The following is a 7,358-nucleotide window of genomic DNA, read 5'->3' on the forward strand; positions in this document are numbered from 1 at the left end:
TCTGGATGAGGAGATCCAATAGTTAGTGTTAGGGTTTTTAATTCTGGAGACTTCAAACCAGTGGTGAAATTCAAATTTTTTTACTACCGATTCTGTGGTGGGCGTGGTGTGGCTTGGTGGGTGTGGCAGGGGAAGGACACTGCAAAATCTCCATTCCCTCCCCACTCCAGGGGAAGGATACTGCAAAATCCCCATTCCCCCCCCCATTCCTGGGGGAAGGATATTGCAAAATCTCCATTCCCACCCCACCCTGGGGCCAGCCAGAGGTGGTATTTGCCGGTTCTCCGAACTACTCAAAATTTCCGCTACCGGTTCTCCAGAACCTGTCAGAGCCTGCTGAATTTCACCCCTGCTTCAAACATTGTATAAAATGCACTGAAACATGCCATTTTGGATGTTTTGTAATCTGCTTGGAGAATAATAATAAAGAATCAAGAAGACTCAGAAAAAGGTAGCAAAAAATATATTTGTTTCTTTGCACTCCACCACTTCCCTATGAAGGAGATATAGTGGCTTTAGCAACTCAAATAGGATGCAATACTTAAGGCTACAACCTTAAAAATACATCATTCACATAATTTTAGGTACTGAGACCATGCTGCTGCTGATATTTGATCAGGTTGAATATTTCCTTATGGATTGCTTAAATAGTGTACTAATGTGAAAATCAGAAAGATGCATTGATATACATTCCTAAACTTTGTATATGGTGGGCAGCCTTTCATGATAGTCATGGAGCTTGAGTATGCCACCCCTGTACAAAAAGTCATCAGTCTGAATGCCTGAACAATATTTATTTATTTTTCCTGCAGTTCCTTATTTCCTTTCTTTCCCAAATCACGGGTTTAGAGCACATACCCCAGCTTTTGAAAATGGTTCACGCATAACTAGATTTTGTGGCATTATTTATTCTCCTCTCTAGCTGATTTGCATCTGCATATCTCTTTTAAATTCTGTGTCTACAGTGTGGAAGAACTTCCCTTTTGAAACTATTTTCAGTTTGGTTAATGCAGACTTTTCTCCTCTGGGACCTTCCAGATTCTTCTGAGACAGAAACACCAGTCCACTCCATACAGATTAGGAATTCCTCCCAGCAGATCTGGAAAATACCAGGTTAGAAATATTAATGTCTTTTTCTTCAAGGTATCAAGTCGATAAAAATCCCACTACTTTTGAAGATACATCCCAGTGGAGAAGCCGCATCTGTGATATGCTGAAGATACACTCAACATTCAGATGGTCTTTTCAGCCTTGAAGTACAGGTTATCTTACTCTTAGCAGAGTTCATTCAATTATTAACTTGAGCAATGATACAAATCTTTGCATTCTTTAAGTAAATGCACTGCTACCTCATTGCAGTCTCCTTTTGTAGCATTATGCTCTCCTTTTGGAATATATTATTGTTAATCTTCCAGTTATATCACTTCATTCACTGCTGCAAAATTTTAAGCCTTGAGAAAAATGCTGATGATTTCCCAGCTGAGCTGAGAACAATAAATCCAGTCCCTCTTTGTTGAACTGGTAATCTATAGTAGTGTTTTCCTGGGTAATGGAAACTCTAGCTCACTCACTTTGTTCATAATGCATTTTTCCTACGAGGTCTCCTGACACTGTGTATCCCCCTACTCCATACTTAAAGTACTTTTACAATTGTTTTTATGGTAATTGCAATTTTTTTCTGCATTGAATAATTATGTGCATTTCATAGAGTTCTATTATAACAGTTACCAGTGGGAATGGTTTGAAAGCTGTACAACCTGTTTTGTAACACTGTCTCCCAAGTTCTCCTTTCACCTCGGGCAGAGGGAAGGGATTTGAAGGTAGTAAGTTCATGGTGGCTTTTTTAAAGGCTATTTTTCATTGTGCAACTATGAATAACCAAGCATTGTTTATTTTAAATCTGCACTCTTGCACAACCACAAAGGTGAACAAGCAGTTCCTAGACTCTCTCTCTCTCTCTCTCTCTCTCTCTTCTCTCTTCCCTCTCCCTCTTTCTCCCCAATAGTTTTTTTTTTTTTTTTAAAGTAACCAGTAACATCAATACAAAGTGAGGGGAAGTCATTCCTATATCTGGACACTTTACTATTTGGCAAAAGGACCCGGCATTGCCACCCAAACTACAACCAGCCAGGCATTTACAAGAATATAATTACAGAAGTGCACTGTTAAACCATTAAATGTCTATCTGCATTAACAGAACTGTTGTTAATACATATACCTAGTGTTTCTAAAGATCCATTTGAGATAATGTTCATCATAATAGTATGCCTTCTGGATTCTGTAAATTAATGACGCATTGTTTGAATAAACAATTCCTCTCTCTTTCTGCCAATTAATTTAATGGATAATCCCACCCTTTGGTGGTGCAGCGGTACATTTTTGGAAGAAATATTATGATTTCTTCATATACGTTGAAAATGATTACAGAAAAAATGATAAAGACTGGAAGCCTTGTATGGACTTTTTATTGAAAGAAGAAAAGACTGAATTGAAGATTTATGAATTTGGGGATTAAAAATGGTAATGCAGAAAGGGGGAAATTAAAAAAGCAATTACTCGATAGAAAGAAAGGTGGAAGTAATAATTCTGTTTTCTTATTTTTCTCATTTTTTTTAGTTTATCTTATTTTTTCTTTCATATTTTCTATACTCAATTGTACTGAAAATGTGTGTGTGTGAAAAACATTCATATACAGCAATGTTCATTATTAATTTATACCTGTATTACATTTAAATTACACATACATCATTCTATTCATATCTACATTCCTCACATGATTTTATATGTTTTTGTCATGCTTCCGCTAACCCACTTCTTCTCGGTTTTCAAGTTTCAAATTCTATAATCTTTCCTCAAAAAGGACCAATATTTTGATTGCCTTTTTGCAACCTTTTCAATTTTATACTGTTTCACGATTGATAGTCAGAACCTATGTGTAATAGTATAAGTGTGTTTTTATATTGTTCATTTTATTTTCAAATCACTTCCTGAATTATTTCAAGCACAGAAAAAGTAGAAATCTGACTTTTTAAAATGCAGTTATTAACTGTGTTGATTCTTTCATTGAGCTACTCACCCTTTTCTCACCAGGCCTTGCCTCCTCAGATCCCATTTGGAGCTAATTCTTGATTCATAACAACTGGGGCCTGAATCTCTATTGCTATGCAATGTGGTTATTAAATGAGTCATGCCTGATTTTGTAACTTTTTGTCACAGTAATTAAATGAATCACACAATTCTTAAGCGAATCCAGCTTTCTCCATTGATTTTACATGTCAGAAGTCAGATGGGAAGGTCACAAATGGAAATCATATGATTCTAGGACATTGCAACTGTCACAAACACATGATGACTGTCAACTGCCTGAATTTGGGTCATGTGACCATAGAGATGCTGCAATGGCTGTAAGTATGAGAACTGGTTATAAGTCACATTTTTCAGTGCCATCGTAAACTTCTAACAGTTATTAACCATACTGTTGTAAGTTGAAGACTACCTGTATAAGTTATGTGAAGTCTGTTTTTTTTTTTTTTTTGATATAGGTGTCTGCAGGTAATGATGGTGGCATAACAATTGCAACAGGAACATGGAGATGTTGAGGCCCGAAAATATGTTTTATTTGTCCTTTGCTGTTCCTTGACATTCTGACACCCTGGCAGATAATTATGAACATGCATCACTTTGTTCTTGCTGATACTAAAATATATGTGCCGTCTTGATGTAATTTCACCCAGTCTAGAAACAGATCTTTTTGGAGCTCTTTGTAATCCTTTTTATTTTAGCAACCAACCAGTTACGTATCATTAGCAAAGCTGTTCACTACATTGTCTACATTTATAAACTCCAAATTGTTTATAAAAAATTCAAAAAGTATCGGTCACAGTAAGATTCAAGGAGACTCTATTTTGATTGCCTCTAATTTAAGCATTTCTCTTATTCTTGTTCTGTGCTTTCTGATCTTTAATCTATTTATCAATCTAAGAGAGCCCTTGACCTTTCATATCATGGCTGCCAAGTTTGCTCTGCCTTTAAATGAGAGACTTTATCATTTATTTTTTTTAAAAAAACAAGCACAATATATCTCTTCAATCATCCCAGGTTCTCCTGACAAAAGCCATGCTGGTACTTTTTCGACAAGGCAGTCTTCTATATGCCACTTTCCCTTTAATTATAAATTGTAGTATTTACTCCAAGCAGGCATTAAGGTACCTGGCTTATAATTTTCTCTGTCCACTCCCTTGTTCCTTGTTCTAAAAATCAGATTTACATTGGCTCACTTCCATTCCTCAGAACACATCAGTTTTATAGAGAAACTGCATATTTTTACCAAAAGATCAGCAACTTCACAGTTCAGTTCTTTAAAAACTTCGGGTAGATATTATTGGATCCATAGATTTCTTTTTTTGTTAGATAACTAGACTATTAATCCACTTTCTAGGTGCTTTGTCTATCCCTTTGTGAAAAAGATAGACAACCACAAGAATCAGATTAGCATCCTCAGTGTGGAAACAAAGTATTTGTTCATTTTTCCTGCAATTTTCTTTATATGTGTTTGAGTCTGTGTTGACTCCTGGACTAGTCCCTGAAATTTTCTTGGCAAGATTTCAGAAATGGTTTCCCATTGCCTCCTTCTTGGGGCTGAAAGGGAATGGCTCAAGGTCACCCAGCTGGCTTTGTTCCTGAGACAATAATATAATTCAGTCGTTCAGTTGCTAGCCTGGAGAACCAACCTGGCTCTCTTCTTTTAGCACAGCTTTTGTGTCATCCAATAGCTTTCTCAACCCATTTCCAGTTTAGAATATATTTAATAAATGTTTTGTTGCTCACTTTTAATCTTCTTTGCCGCAGGTTCCTGAAAATCATTCCGAATACTATTTATTTACTGCGGGTATATATTTTTCCAAAAAGTGTGTTCTTTGTTTTCTTCTTAATTTGGGTAAGGTTTGCATTTTATGAAGAAAGCTTGCATGTCTTTGACAGCTTCTCTGAACACTCTGGTTTTCTCTTGCATTTGTGACATTCTTCCTTGATCTAAAACAATGGTTCAGTTGTTCAAATTGCCCCCTTTGCCAGTCTTAAATGATGTCATTACTCCCTCCCTCACCCCTTCCCAAAAAAGATGCTGCTTGGCCACAGCAGTCCCAAATCAGATCCTCAGCTCACAAACAAGCAATAACAAATTGCTTCATTACCCCCAACTTAAATCCAAACACCCGATTTAAGCCAATGGTCTAAGATACAATTTCTAACTGAAAATCTATTATATATATTGTTGTGTATTCAGCCACGCCAGGGCATAGCAACACGGAGACGCCTCCCATTGGCTGAGGCATGACAGCTCTGTCAGCGGGAAAAATGGACACATGCTATTGGTCTGCCCTGTTTGACAGCTGCTATATAAATAATAGCATGCCTGTTTGTTGCTGTTGCCAGTTCTGTACTTGTTAGCCTGTTACTGTTCCTGATTACACGAGTTAAGCTTCAGCCATCTCTGCTTCAGTTACTTTACACCCTAGTTCTCCCGAACAGAACATATATACTTTACTTTTTAAAATTATTTAGAGTGATTGGAGATTTTCATTATTCACTTTCGGTTATCAATCACTTTACAATTTGCAAGCCTGTTCTTTGAAATCAGATATAATAGGATTTGCTTGCATAACAATCCCTTTGTGTGAAAGTTAAATGTAATGCAATGGCATCTTTTACAATCAATTGAATAATGTGTATATTCCTTGCACTACTTGAAATTAAGAGCAGGATCATGCCCCCTCTAATGTACTCCTTGTGCAGCTGTTCTAAAGAATAATAATTTGATTTGGATTAATGCAACACTTTTAACCAGATGTCAACTTTTTTCTACATAGGCCAAAAATCAACTCCAAAGAAAGGTAAAACTACTTTTGACTATACTAGCCAAATTTTGGAAATCTATTTGTGTTGTACCTCCTGATAGTTCAGTGAACTGCTTCCAAATGTTATTTGACTGTTGGGGATTTACATTTTACCAAAGGTGTTTGGTAAAAGGTGTTTGCTGTTATCCATTAATAAACCAGCTTTCTCGCAAATAATCTTGTACATTTTCTATTTCTATATTTTCTATCTGAAATTAGACTGAGCTTGAATCAATGGAGGGAGTTATAACTTGATAAAATTTGGGCATTGTGTGCAAACCTGCAGTCAATTTATGAAAATTTTTCTCTAGTATACTCCCTTGGTCATATTTACCTAAACTAAGCAGTACTAACTGCTATAACCAATTACTTCTCACACAAAGGCTGCATTACTGATATTTGGTGGTAAAACCACACAGAAAAGTGATATGAAGAAGCCATAAATATTTCCTATAACTTTTTAATCATTGACTGTTCCTTATTTCTCTTTTCAACACCTGAATGAGATAGGATTTTCCCATATGAAGAATAGAAATTAGGTATATATTTATTGAGATATGGTTGAATGTTATATATGCAAAAAGTGAGCAGGAAGTTGATCCGGTGGGTAAAATATTAATCTTGGGCTGAAATTCCACTTTACAAAGTCTTTTCTCATCATCTTGTGTGGCAATAGATATATAAATTTCCTTGTTTAAACAGATGTCTTTGTAGGGTTAAATGTCATGGTCCTCAGGATAATGGGCAATAGGGAAACTTTTAATTAGAAAAGTGAGTTACATACTTGATTGGAGGAGCCATCTGAACATCAGCAGAGAGTAAATGTTTTTCTAAACAGGGAATCAATAGCTGAATTGATTCCATTGTTCCTCTAATGTGAAATCTGTGACATTTGAATGGAGAATGGGATGATTCCTGTTGGCTTCTAAAGGTCTAAATTCTTGCCAGATTTTGGCATAGGACAATATTTCTACTGGCGGCATCTTGGCCATGAGCCTGGGAAGTTTTCTTTCCTTCTCTAACAAGATGCATAGCCTATCTGAACTACACAAAATGCTCTGTTCCCAGAGTGATTAGTATGGCATTGTCTATTGTAGGGCTATAGTGGGGCCTCAGGGCATTGTCTGTTGACAACCACAAATCTACTTGATATTTCTTTTGTTGTCTTTCCTTCCTTGTTACAAATTTCTCTCTCTGGAACTGTACTATTAAACAACAATCATAAAGCATCCATAAATGATCAAACATTAAATTGAAATATCTTGCCATTATCTAGATCCCAGCATAATATTCTACTGGACATGCCTTCAGCTGACCACCATCTGGAGCCAAAATGACAAGGATTAAGTTTATTTCTCAATTTTGGTCTCTTTCTACAAACACTGGAAGAGATCAATTTAAAAAGAAAAGACATATAATGGGGATGAAAATGGGCAGGAGTAAAATACTGTGAATTATTGTGTT

The 7,358-nt window shown here is 36.2% G+C and overlaps 1 long non-coding RNA gene across 1 annotated transcript; it reads left to right on the forward strand.

The window, feature by feature from the left end:
- Positions 1-1,021: 1,021 nt before the first annotated feature.
- LOC148115447 (uncharacterized) lies at positions 1,022-5,919 on the forward strand. Its single transcript, XR_015731946.1, has 3 exons — positions 1,022-1,113; positions 3,280-3,404; positions 3,543-5,919. It is a non-coding gene; the product is annotated as an uncharacterized LOC148115447 (long non-coding RNA).
- Positions 5,920-7,358: the final 1,439 nt, after the last annotated feature.

This window comes from Pantherophis guttatus, chromosome 2 (genome assembly GCF_059756535.1).
Source record: "Pantherophis guttatus breed Tessera chromosome 2, ASM5975653v1, whole genome shotgun sequence".
NCBI lineage: Eukaryota > Metazoa > Chordata > Lepidosauria > Squamata > Colubridae > Pantherophis > Pantherophis guttatus.